Source organism: Bufo gargarizans, chromosome 7 (assembly GCF_014858855.1).
Source record: "Bufo gargarizans isolate SCDJY-AF-19 chromosome 7, ASM1485885v1, whole genome shotgun sequence".
Lineage (NCBI taxonomy): Eukaryota > Metazoa > Chordata > Amphibia > Anura > Bufonidae > Bufo > Bufo gargarizans.
In genome coordinates this window covers 199,822,724-199,836,734 of record NC_058086.1, presented here as the reverse complement: position 1 = coordinate 199,836,734, position 14,011 = coordinate 199,822,724, and the positions used below count along the sequence as shown (strand labels likewise).

Genomic DNA, 14,011 nt, shown 5'->3' with positions numbered 1-14,011 from the left:
TCTATAAGTATCACATAAATTTGTTTATTGCATCAAGATTTTTTTACTTTGTCAGGAACCTCTATTTAAACAATGTCATAGAAAAAGAATCCTTTTCACTAAATTATAAAATACTGTGGTTAAAATTAATACGTTTATGGTGTTAGGGTCAATTCTGACCCAGTTATAATATAGGATTATAGGACACTAATAAGTGCCAAAACTGAAATCATAAACACTCTCTCTGCTTAGTAACACTGACAGCCAATCACCTCTCAGCCCTGGGAGCTGTAGTTAGCGAGGGGCCCATCTCTTTGCCTGCTTGTCTGCTTCTCGAAATAAAGTAAAGAAACATAGGACCAATACATTTCAGAGTTGCTGACTTGCAGAGTAATCATCTCCAATATGCAGCATGCAAGAGTGAGAAGATTTACAGGAAGCCAAATACTGGATTATATCTTGGATGAAAATGAGACAGAGGACACAGAGCAGCATAGCGATATGGATGAGCAGGTTTCTGAGGCAGAAGATGAAGTAGAGTATCAACCAGAATACATAGACACATCTGATGAGTCTGATGAGGAGGCCACCAGTGCTGAACCTGCTGCTGTTCCTGCTGAAACATTCAAATCAAAAAGTGGTAAGATCTGTTGGAGTTCAGAACCTCCTGACTTACATGGCAGGGCAGCTGCTGCAGATGTAATCAAAATGACCCCTGGGATCACAAGGTTTGCTGTGACGAGAGTAAGTGACATCAAAACATGTTTTGAACTGTTCATGCCATTGTCACTAAAAAAAGTGATCATTGCAATGACAAACCTTGAAGGAAAAAAAGACCATGGCAACATGTGGAATGACATAAATGAGGAATGCCTAGATGCTTATATTGGTTTTCTTCTTCTCGCTGGAGGCCACTGATAGTCTTTGGGACAAGTCAAGAGGCAGATATATCTTCCCAGCAACAATGTCACTTCACACCTTTCGAATGATATCAAGAGTTTTCAGATTTGACAACAGAGATACTAGAGCAAAATCTGACAAGCTTGCTCCCATAAGGGATGTCTGGGAGAAATGGGTTCAGCTCCTTCCACTAATGTTTAACCCTGGGCCTTAGGTAACAGTAGATGAACGTTTGATCCCTTTCCGTGGAAATTGCCCCTTCCGGCAGTATATGCCCAGTAAGCCAGGCAAATACGGCATAAAAATCTGGGCAGCCTGTGATGAAAAAACAAGCTATGCATGGAACCTACAGATTTACACCGGCAAACTCAAAAGTGGCATCCCTGAGAAAAAACAAGGACAACGTGTAGTCCTTGATTTGACTACTGGACTGCGGGGTAACAATATCACGTCTTGACATTTTTTTTTACCAGCTATGACCTTGGACAAGAACTTCTCAGGAGGAAACTCACCATGGTAGGCACAATAAAAATAAATAAACCTGAGCTGCACACTGAAATTTTGCAGGTGAAGGACAGAGCTTCACTTTCTTCAAAATTTGCTTTTACAGACACCACCACTGTTGTTTCATATTGTCCACAAAAAAAAAAAAAAGTGATACTTACAGTACAGACCAAAAGTTTGGACACACCTTCTCATTCAAAGAGTTTTCTTTATTTTCATGACTATGAAAATTCTAGATTCACACTGAAGGCATCAAAACTATGAATGAACACATGTGGAATTATATACATAACAAAAAAGTGTGAAACAACTGAAAATATGTCATATTATAGGTTCAAAGTAGCCACCTTTTGCTTTGATTACTGCTTTGCACACTCTTGGCATTCTCTTGAGGGGCTTTAAGAGGTAGTCATCTGAAATGGTCTTCCAACAGTCTTGAAGAAGTTCTCAGATGCTTAGCACTTGTTGACCCTTTTGCCTTCACTCTGCGGACCAGCTCACCCCAAACCATCTCAATTGGGTTCAGGTCCGGTGACTGTGGAGGCCAGGTCATCTGGCGCAGCACCCCATCACTCTCCTTCATGGTCAAATAGCCCTTACACAGCCTGGAGGTGTGTTTGGGGTCATTGTCCTGTTGAAAAATAAATGATGGTCCAACAAAACCAAACTGGATGGAATAGCATGCCGCTGCAAGATGCTGTGGTAGCCATGCTGGTTCAGTATGCCTTCAATTTTGAATAAATCCCCAACAGTGTCACCAGCAAAGCACCCCCACACCATCACACCTCCTCCTCCATGCTTCACGGTGGGAACCAGGCATGTAGAGTCCATCCGTTCACCTTTTCTGCGTCGCACAAAGACACGGTGGTTGGAACCAAAGATCTCAAATTTGGACTCATCAGACCAAAGCACAGATTTTCACTGGTCTAATGTCCATTCCTTGTGTTCTTTAGCCCAAACAAGTCTCGTCTGCTTGTTGCCTGTCCTTAGCAGTGGTTTCCTAGCAGATATTCTACCATGAAGGCTTGATTCACACAGTCTCCCCTTAACAGTTGTTGTAGAGATGTGTCTGCTGCTAGAACTCTGTGTGGCATTGACCTGGTCTCTAATCTGAGCTGCTGTTAACCTGCGATTTCTGAGGCTGGTGACTTGGATGAACTTATCCTCCGCAGCAGAGGTGACTCTTGGTCTTCCTTTCCTGGGGCGGTCCGCATGTGAGCCAGTTTCTTTGTAGCGCTTAATGGTTTTTGTGACTGCACTTGGGGACACTTTCAAAGTTTTCCCAATTTTTCAGACTGACTGACCTTCATTTCTTAAAGTAATGCTGGCCACTCGTTTTTCTTTACTTTTGCTGCTTTTTTCTTGCCATAATTCAAATTCTAACAGTCTATTCAGTGGGACTATCAGCTGTGTATCCACCTGACATCTCCACAACGCAACTGATGGTCCCAACCCCATTTATAAGGTAAGAAATCCCACTTATTAAACCTGACAGGGCACACCTATGAAGTGAAAACCATTTCAGGTGACTACCTCTTGAAGCTCATCAAGAGAATGCCAAGAGTGTGCAAAGCAGTAATCAAAGCAAAAGGTGGCTACTTTGAAGAACCTAGAATATGACATATTTTCAGTTGTTTCACACTTTTTTGTTATGTATGTAATTCCACATGTGTTAATTCATAGTTTTGATGCCTTCAGTGTGAATCAAAAATTTTCATAGTCATGAAATAAAGAAAACTCTTTGAATGAGAAGGTGTGTCCAAACTTTTGGTCTGTACTGTATGTCCACTTTTCACAAAGATGCAGCTATGTCATCAAGAAGTGACAAAAAGCCCACAATTATCCTGGATTACAATAAAAACAAAGGAGGAGTGGACAACCTGGACAAGCTGACTGCTACCTATACTTGTCAGCGAATGACCAGGAGATGGCCGATGGCTGTGTTTTCTAACATCCTAGATGTGTCTGCATACAATGCATTTGTGTTATGGACCCACATCCACCCAGGTTGGAACACACAAAAAAATAACAAGCGGAGAATATTTCTCAAGGAGCTAGGAAGTTCCCTTGTCAAGGCACACATTGAGCAAAGGAAACGGGTGTCTCGAGATCCAATGGCTGCAGCCGTGATCAGACAGATGCAGAGTTCATCAAGCACTCCATCCACACCATCAACAACACAAAGAGAATCAGTGCCAGCATCCTCATCATCATCTAGCCTTGCCTCAACATCAACCAGCACAGCCACAGCCACAACTCCAGTGATGCCATCTGATTCTAAAAGAAAGAGGTATCAGGTCTGCCCCAGCAATAAGGACAGAAAGACACACACGGTATGCTTCCACTGTAAAAAATATATCTGCAAAGAACATGCTAAAAGTGTCAGCTTTTGCCACACATGCATCTAAAAACACCCACACAAACACATGCAAGTTCCTGCACAAAGATGCTTTGAAAGTAGTACTTGATTTCTATTGGTTTGCCTTGCTTGATTGTGTGTTGTTTGTTTGACCTTGCAAGTCTACATTTTGTATTATTACTTGCTTTTCATTGTTTATGAACGTTTTATGTTAAAAAAAATGACTTTTGGCTATTTTATTGAAGTAAATATATATGGGTCAAAATTGACCCTAACACCATCAATGTTATTATAGTTAATGTTATTAAAATAAAATAAAAAAATATTTAAAAAAAAAGTTAAGAGATGTGTTCAAATACTCCTCAGCAACATTCTGGTGACATAACAACCTTTTATTTACTTATAATATTCTATTGAGGTTTATTTTACCATTTTTTTAATTTGAAAATGAGAGGTATGCTATCAAAAGAAAGGTCTAAGGGGTCACACCAAAAATATTAAAACCAATCTTTTCAAGGATAAAGAAGCCTAACAAGGTAACCAAGAGGTAAGAAACAAATTGGATGATAAATAATTGTTCAGAGAGTATTTTATGGCTGATTTAAGACACGGGTCAAAACCGACCCGTTAACATCATGGATAGTAACAGAAAGCTAACATAAGAGGAGGGTTAAAGGCACCTCCTTCTACAGGAAGGCGCCTGAGCAATTTGGTCGCTAGCCCTATTGTGTGAGTCTGCACCAGACCCTGCTTCTTGTATAAAGAGACTTTGCCTATTTGCTGACTGCCCCGACCTAGAACTACATTCACAGACTTTGCTTCTTTGCTGTCTGCCTCGACCTCCCCCTTTGTACCCTGACTACACCTCTGCCTGATCAGCCTCTGGCCTCCCAGCGCCCTCTGGGTGTACCTACCACCTGGAGGTCAGTCCAGTGGTTCCACACCGAGGTCCTGGTTACCACATGTCCCTTAGAGGTAGCACCTGTCTATCCTCACCATCAGAGGTATTATGAAGAACAAGGGGTGTACTCATGGAACAGCGGGTTTGTACCCGCTGAACATAACAATAGTCAATAGAGTTCTTCTGGCAACGGTGTCTGTCATACAGGGAGTGCAGAATTATTAGGCAAATGAGTATTTTGACCACATCATCCTCTTTATGCATGTTGTCTTACTCCAAGCTGTATAGGCTCAAAAGCCTACTACCAATTAAGCATATTAGGTGATGTGCATCTCTGTAATGAGAAGGGGTGTGGTCTAATGACATCAACACCCTATATCAGGTGTGCATAATTATTTGGCAAAATGGGTCAAAAGAAGGACTTGACAGGCTCAGAAAAGTCAAAAATAGTGAGATATCTTGCAGAGGGATGCAGCACTCTTAAAATTGCAAAGCTTCTGAAGCGTGATCATCGAACAATCAAGCGTTTCATTCAAAATAGTCAACAGGATCGCAAGAAGCGTGTGGAAAAACCAAGGCGCAAAATAACTGCCCATGAACTGAGAAAAGTCAAGCGTGCAGCTGCCAAGATGCCACTTGCCACCAGTTTGGCCATATTTCAGAGCTGCAATATCACTGGAGTGCCCAAAAGCACAAGGTGTGCAATACTCAGAGACATGGCCAAGGTAAAAAAGGCTGAAAGACGACCACCACTGAACAAGACACACAAGCTGAAACATCAAGACTGGGCCAAGAAATATCTCAAGACTGATTTTATGAAAGGTTTTATGGACTGATGAAATGAGAATGAGTCTTGATGGGCCAGATGGATGGGCCCGTGGCTGGATTGGTAAAGGGCAGAGAGCTCCAGTCCGACTCAGACGCCAGCAAGGTGGAGGTGGAGTACTGGTTTGGGCTGGTATCATCAAAGATGAGCTTGTGGGGCCTTTTCGGGTTGAGGATGAAGTCAAGCTCAACTCCCAGTCCTACTGCCAGTTTCTGGAAGACACCTTCTTCAAGCAGTGGTACAGGAAGAAGTCTGCATCCTTCAAGAAAAACATGATTTTCATGCAGGACAATGCTCCATCACACGCGTCCAAGTACTCCACAGCGTGGCTGGCAAGAAAGGGTATAAAAGAAGAAAATCTAATGACATGGCCTCCTTGTTCACCTGATCTGAACCCCATTGAGAACCTGTGGTCCATCATCAAATGTGAGATTTACAAGGAGGGAAAACAGTACACCTCTCTGAACAGTGTCTGGGAGGCTGTGGTTGCTGCTGCACGCAATGTTGATGGTGAACAGATCAAAACACTGACAGAATCCATGGATGGCAGGCTTTTGAGTGTCCTTGCAAAGAAAGGTGGCTATATTGGTCACTGATTTGTTTTTGTTTTGTTTTTGAATGTCAGAAATGTATATTTGTGAATGTTGAGATGTTATATTGGTTTCACTGGTAAAAATAAATAATTGAAATGGGTATATATTAGTTTTTTGTTAAGTTGCCTAATAATTATGCACAGTAATAGTCACCTGCACACACAGATACCCCCCTAAAATAGCTAAAACTAAAAACAAACTAAAAACTACTTCCAAAAATATTCAGCTTTGATATTAATGAGTTTTTTGGGTTCATTGAGAACAATGTTGTTGTTCAATAATAAAATTTATCCTCAAAAATACAACTTGCCTAATAATTCTGCACTCCCTGTATGTTGGATCGGGCACATCCATTTTCTTTTTTCTTTTTCTATATCTGCTACAAGAGCTATCATTTGAAAGCTAACATTCTAGGCTGTAAAACTAACCTTTAACCCTTACAGTCATGTGAAAAAATTAGGACACCCTTTGAAAGCATGTGGTTTTTTGTAACATTTTTAATAAAAGGTTATTTCATCTCCGTTTCAACAATACAGAGAGATTAAAGTAATCCGACTTAACAAAGAAAACTGAAGAAAAGTCTTTTCAAGATCTTCTGTAAATGTCATTCTACAAAAATGCCTATTCTAACTGAGGAAAAAGATAGGACACCCTTGCCCCTAATAGCGAGTGTTACCTCCTTTGGCTGAAATAACTGCAGTGAGACGGTTCTTGTAGCCATCTACCAGTCTTCGACATCGGTCTGAGGAAATTTTACCCCACTCCTCAATGCAGAACTTTTCCAGCTGTGAGATGTTTGAGGGGTTTCTTGCACGTACAGCCCTTTTCAAGTCACCCCACAGCATCTCAATGGGATTCAAATCTGGACTTTGACTTGGCCATTCCAGGACTCTCCATTTCTTCTTTTTCAGCCAATCTTTGGTTGATTTACTAGTATGTTTTGGGTCATTGTCATGTTGCATGGTCCAGTTCCGCTTCAGCTTTAATTTTCTAACTGATGGTCTCACATGTTCTTCAAGCACCTTCTGATACACAGTAGAATTCATCGTGGATTCTATGATGGTGAGCTGACCAGGTCCTGCTGCAGCAAAGCAGCCCCAAACCATGACACTTCCACCTCCATGCTTCACAGTTGGTATGAGGTTCTTTTCTTGGAATGCTGTGTTTGGTTTACGCCAAACATGTCCTCTGCTGTTGTGTCCAAATAATTCAATTTTGGACTCATCTGTCCAAAGAACATTATTCCAGAAGTCCTGGTCTTTGTCAACTTTATCTCTGGCAAATGTCAGTCTGGCCTCGATGTTTCTCTTGGAAAGCAAAGGTTTCCTCCTTGCACACCTCCCATGCAAGTTAAACTTGTACAGTCTCTTTCTGATTGTAGAGGCATGTACTTCTACATCAACAGTAGCCAGAGCCTGCTGTAGTTCTCGAGATGACACTTTAGGGTTTTTGGAGACCTCTTTTAGCATCTTGCGGTCTGCTCTTGGGGTGAACTTGCTGGGGCGACCAGTCCTGGGCATGTTGGCAGTTGTTTTGAAAGCCCTCCACTTGTAGACTATCTTCCGGACAGTGGAATGGCTGATTTCAAAATCTTTTGAGATCTTTTTAAATCCCTTCCCAGACTCATAGGCTGCTACAATCTTTTTTCTGAAGTCCTCTGACAGCTCTTTTGCTCTCACCATGGTGCTCACTCTCACTTCAACAGTCAGGAGCACACCAAACTAAATGTCTGAGGTTTAAATAGGGCAAGCCTCATTCAACATGCAGAGTAACGATCTACTAATTATGTGCACCTGGTGTGATATACCTGTGTGAGATCTGAGCCAATTTAAGAGGGAATACATGTGAGGGTGTCCTATCTTTTTCCTCAGTTAGAATAGGCATTTTTGGAGAATGACATTTACAGAAGATCTTGAAAAGACTTTTCTTCAGTTTTCTTTGTTTAGTTGGATTACTTTAATCTCTCTGTATTGTTGAAACGGAGATGAAATAACCTTTTATAAAAAATGTTACAAAAAACCACATGCTTTCAAAGGGTGTCCTAATTTTTTCACATGACTGTATATTTCAGTTGTGCCAATTTTAAAGTCAGAACATATTCAGCTGGTAATCCTCTGATCCACCAACTCCTTTTCTGTCATACAAGATGTCTGCACCAGTGATGGCCAGTTCGCAGTGTTCGCCCACGAACACATGCGGGCTGCCATCTTGATTCACAAGTCCAGCGATGCACAGGTAAGTCCTTACCTGTGCCTGTGTCGCGAGCCGGTCTGAAACAAATGCGGTCCTTGGGAGCAGGCAGTTCCGAGAACAGCCCAATGGAGGCCCCCAGCGGCTGTTCTCGGAACTGCCTGCTCCCGGTGACCGCATTTGATTTCAGACCTGCTCGCTGCACAGGTAAGGACTTACCTGTGCATCGCCGGACTTGTGAATCAAGATGGCAGCCCGAATGTGTTCGTTGGCGAACAATGCGAACTGGCCATCACTGGTCTGCACTACTTCTCATGACCTGATGCATACTGTGAATTTGGTAGCTCAAGACACTTTCTGCTTGTCCAGCCCTGCCCGTGGATTGTCCAGCATTGCAGCATGTCACCAGTGCTGGCCAGTCCGAGGGAAACAGGAAGTGTCTCAGACTACAAAATACACAGTGGAAATTAACCAGTGCTTATAATCTTTATAATTCATTACAGTTTTCCAATTTGTCTGTAAAAAAATGTTGGCTGTCCATGATTTTGGGATAAGTTGTCCAGAAAAAAGAAAAATTCTGTTTGGCAACCCTGGCACAACCTCTTTAAGCAGTTAAATGGTGGGCCAGATGGAGGCTGATGTGCATGTGTTCACACTGGCGTTTTGGCTTTCTGTTTGTGAGATCCGTTCAAGGATCTCACAAGCAGGCCAAAACGGATCAGTTTACATTCTAATGCATTCTGAATGGAAAAGGATCCGCTCAGAATGTATCCGTTCAGTCTCCATTCTGCTCTGGAGGCGGACACCAAAACGTCCGTCTCATGAAACTGAGCCAAACGGATCCGTCCTGGCACACAATGTAAGGCTACTTTCACACTCGCGTTTGGTGCGGATCATTCATGCACAGACGGATCCATTCAGATAATACAAACGTCTGCATCCGTTCAGAACGGATCAGTTTGTATTATCTTTAACATTGCCAAGACGCTTCAACACCATAGAAAGTCAATGGAGGACAGATCCATTTTTTATTGTGTCATAGAAAACGGATCCGTCACCATTGACTTACATTGTGTGTTGGAACGGATCCGTTTAGCTCAGTTTCGTCAGACGGACACCAAAATGCTGCAAGCAGCGTTTTGGTGTCCGCCCCCAAAGCGGAATGGAGACTGAACTGATGCAAACTGATGCATTCTGAGCGGAACCTTATCCATTGAGAATGCATTAGGGCAAAACTGATCCGTGTTGGACCGCTTGTGAGAGCCCTGAACGGATCTCAGAAACGGAAACCAAAACGCCAGTGTGAAAGTAGCCTTAGTCAATGGGGACGGATCCGTTTTCACAGATACAATCTTGCACAATAGAAAATGAATTGGGTCCTCCATTGACTTTCAATGGTGTTCAATGTCCGTCTTGGCTATGTTTAATATAATACAAACGGATCCGTTCTGAACAGACGCAGACAGTTGTATTATCTGAACGGATCCGTCCATGACGGAGCCGCACGAAACGCGAGTGTGAAAGTAGCCTTAACTATACTGAGCTGTAAAATAAGTTACCACTAAATAAATACTAAGTAATAAATGACTGCAGCAGTAATTGAGATTTCGGTGAACAGGATAACTGCTTTCTCCGTACTGTTGTTTTTAAACTGAAGAGACAGCTGTTCTGACAATGTAGGCTTTATGGTTTAACCCACATTCATGCGCCCAGCACAACAGCAACTTCACCTCTCACCTACTTTTCAGCTGTTTTTCAAATAAGAACCCTGTAGAAAAAGCTAAAAAAAGAAAATCGCTTGATGTCAAAGACTGACATTAACATTTTTTTCAGGTCACGCAGATTCAGCACTGTAAAGTCTCATGCCTACAGCAAATTAACCCTAATCATTTTCCAGGTTTCTATTTTTTCTTAACGGCTGAAAGCGGTGAACATGAGTTATCACTTCTTTCATTAGCAATCTGCAGGGACGTGTCTCCTCACAGGATCATGGTGTAGCTTTTAATAAAGCCTATCTCCACTGAAAATAAGATGAGCCTTGTGCAGTGACGTCCAACTAGCGGCAGACAGGGGTCCCAGGCAGAGGCAACTCTAGACTTTATGCGGCCTTAGGCGAAACTCAAACATGAGGCCCCACGAAAATCGTTGGGATGCCCGTGTTCTCCCGTACGGCGCCACGGCTCAATCCTCTAGAAATAAGCTGTGTCAACCACCGCACGGAGCAGTGGTGTGGTCAACACTCCCACTCCACGTATCTCTATGGAAGACTCGGAGATACACAAGTGCTGTATCTGCGGCTCTCCCATAGATACATTAAGGGGGAGTGTTGACCACCGCTCCAAGCACAAGGAGATCCGCAGTACCATACAGGAGATCATCGGGGATCCCAACGTCCAGACCCCCCTTCCCCCGATTAGACACTTATCTCATATCCTTTGGATAGGGGATTTATTTTCCTATCCCGGAGTACCCCTTTAATATGCAGTGACATCACAGTAAAGGGTTAATATGCACAGTGACAACACAGTACAGGGCTTATATTCACAGTGCATATTAACACTTTGCATTAACCCTGGCCTAGTTCTCTAAATCGACCCTCCCCCCGCACACACACATTTTGCTGTACTCGCTATACAGCAGCACATACCTGTTACATCCAGGGCCTTCCATGTGACGTCTCCTCCGATGTAGATCTTCTCTGTCATCATCTTCTCCATTCAGTCCGGACACTTCTCTCAGCCGCCTCATCTCTGCAGAGTGTGACACACAGACATCTTAGCTTCCTTACTTTTCTATCATCATCCCCCAACCTGGAGCCCCCACAGTGTTATCTTGATGCTCGCTGTGCCCCCAATACCCCCAAATACTATCCTGAAGAAATAATAGTGCCTCCATAGTAATAGTGCTCCTCATAGTCCCACCAATAGTAATTCCCTTCTAGAATGCCCTCATTAGTAATACTGCCCCCTACAGTGCTCCCATTATGTAATCTGCCCCACACTATGTAATTTGCTCCCATTATTTAATCTGCCCCACACTGTGTAATTTACGCCCATTAAGTAATTTGCCCCCCACATTCTCCCCATTAAGTAATTTGCCCCCCACACTGCCCCATTAAGTAATTTGCCCCCACACTACCCCATTAAGTAATTTGCCCCCCACACTACCCCCATTAAGTAATTTGCCCCTCACACTGCCCCCATTAAGTAATTTGCCCCCACACTGCCCCATTAAGTAATTTGCCCCCCACACTGCCCCATTAAGTAATTTGCCCCCCACACTGCCCCATTAAGTAATTTGCCCCCCACACTGCCCCCATTAATTTGTTTGCCACAGTGCCTCCATTAATTTGTCCGCCACACTGCCCCATCATGTAATTTGCCCCCTACACTGCCCCCATTAAGTAATTTGCCCACCACACTGCCAGGAAGGGGGGACTCAGGGGGGGTACAGCAGCCAGCAGGACAAGGACACACACCTGAACACCTTGGAGGATTCTTCTTCGGTTCGGTGGCACCAGTCCACACTCCACAGTGACAGTCCACCACCACTGACTGTCTTCAGGGCGGCGCTGGCGGCAGCCAGAACGGTCGGGTCGGGTCACTGGACAACAGACACAGCCGGTGGGGTGAGCAGGGACCTGGCGGCTGGCGCTCCTTCTTTCCCTGCCTGCCTAGAGCTCTGGGGGTGGGGCGGGTCTGCCGTTGCATTTAGAGACGTGCCTGTGCGGCGGCACACTCTGAGCCCCAGCAGCCTCTGCTCTCTTAAAGAGGCAGAGAGCAGAGGGGCTCGAGCGGCCTGGCCGTGGCGGCTTGTCTTAAGTTAATGTCTTCACTAGGTCCGGAGAAGCAGAGTGCAGACAATTAAATTGCGGCGGTGTCAGGTGCTGGTGGGAGCCACAGCGAGGCCCCCACCAGCGCGAGGCCTTAGGCGGCGGTCTAAGTGGCCTAATGGAAGAGCTGCCTCTGGTCCCAGGAGTCACTTGGGCTTTGGGTCCAGGAATTCACCCATTTTCTGGACCTGCTGCACTCAACTGTATCTGTGTCCAAAGGTTACACTGTTAACTGTAACGGACAAGAGCACCGTTACTTTCCTGCCCTGCCTTTTGGTGCTTTTTTTATGCAGACTGCACAACTGCCAGCTGTGAAGTTCAGCAGGAGTAGTCCTGACCAGGCCTGAATCACTGGATGATATTGTGGGACCAGGGACAGATGAGTATGTTTGCACAGGGACACAGAGCGTGAGGTACTATGTAAAGGGGGCAGAGATCCTGGCACTGGCACAGACCAAGGGCACTATATAAAGGGGCACAGAGAAAGGACCGCTATATAAAGGGGGCACAGGACACATGGCACTATATGCAGGAGGCACAGAGCATGAGGCATTATATATGGAGGAACTGAGTGTTTGACGCTATCTACAGGACCATCAAGCATGTGGCATTACCATTATGGTTGCTGTGTGCATGGCATTTTATTTTCAAGGGGCATACGTATTATGTGACATGATTGTATTCAGTTGCAAAGTGTATTCTGCTATTATATTCTGGGCACACTGTGAGGCACTAAGAAGAGTTTGTATACAGAGATGAGTTGTGGCCAGGAGAAGTCATTATGGTGGTCTGAGTTGGATGGAAAGAAAAGGAAGAGAATAACTGCAGAGGAAACATAACCTGTAAGTCACTAAATGTAAATATCTATTCTGCCACTAACTCCATCTGATCAGATAGCTGGTAGCATTTTTTTTTTGTGAATCAATGTCTCCCAATAAACCTTTACACCTTATTTGGTTCTGGTGCTGTATTTATGTCCTCAACTTGGTTCTGGTGCTGCATATATGTACTGATGTTGGTTTTAGTGCTGTATTCATGTAATGAGCTTGATTATGATGCTGTATGTATGTCCTAAACTGCATGGCTCTGGTGTTGTACTTATGTAATGAGCTTGGTAATGGTGATGGTTTTTATGTAATCAGCTTGGTATGGCACCGTATCTATGCTACTACTCTTAAGGCAAATGTGTTACCCAGATAGTGATACATTTATTTCCTGATCTGTTTTTATTTTCTAATTGTAGATTATTGTATTTCTTGAACATGATTATGGGACAGCCATTTTGCCTGAACAACATTTAGCGATATGCCTTATATAGACACAATGATCAAGAGGGGACCCTATTGACTTCTATGGGAGAGTTTTCTAGGCATGTTCTGTGACCTATGCAGAGGTCATTGTACAAGGAAAGTATGGATAAGCTTTGATAATAACCCATTGTGAATGGTGGATCATGTATAATTACATATGTGATATCTTTCATTGTATCCTGCAGAATTTTAGGAATTTTCTTAAGAAAATAGATAGTGACATGGAAAATAAATAAATAACATCAAAAACTCTTTAAAATTCTTCTTCATATGTTTGTTCCAACATGTCCTATTCTCGTCCGTTTTACAGACAATAATAGACATGCAACATGCCGTTCCCCAGGGGAGAACACGTCAGGTTCACGGTGGGCCGACGGGTGCAACAATTCATAGTTTACTCGCGGTTAGCAGATGCCTCCCTGGGCCAGCAGTGCAGTGAAGGGGAGAACAGCACCAGATTCTCCGGGGCACACCCTATTACAGGGGACACCGGCCAGGTGGTGATCGAGGTGCCCTTGATGGTGATTGGATTTTCTGGGTGCTTGTGTGGCTGGGCACCTGAATTAGGTAGTGTCGTGACGCCAGCACCTTGGTGGTGCAAATTGATGAGAGTGGTT

At 43.7% G+C, this 14,011-nt stretch overlaps 1 pseudogene; it reads left to right on the top strand.

Annotated features, from left to right (window-relative positions):
* The first annotated feature begins 384 nt into the window (after positions 1-384).
* On the top strand, positions 385-13,385 carry LOC122944256 (annotated as a pseudogene).
* The last annotated feature ends 626 nt before the right edge of the window (positions 13,386-14,011 follow it).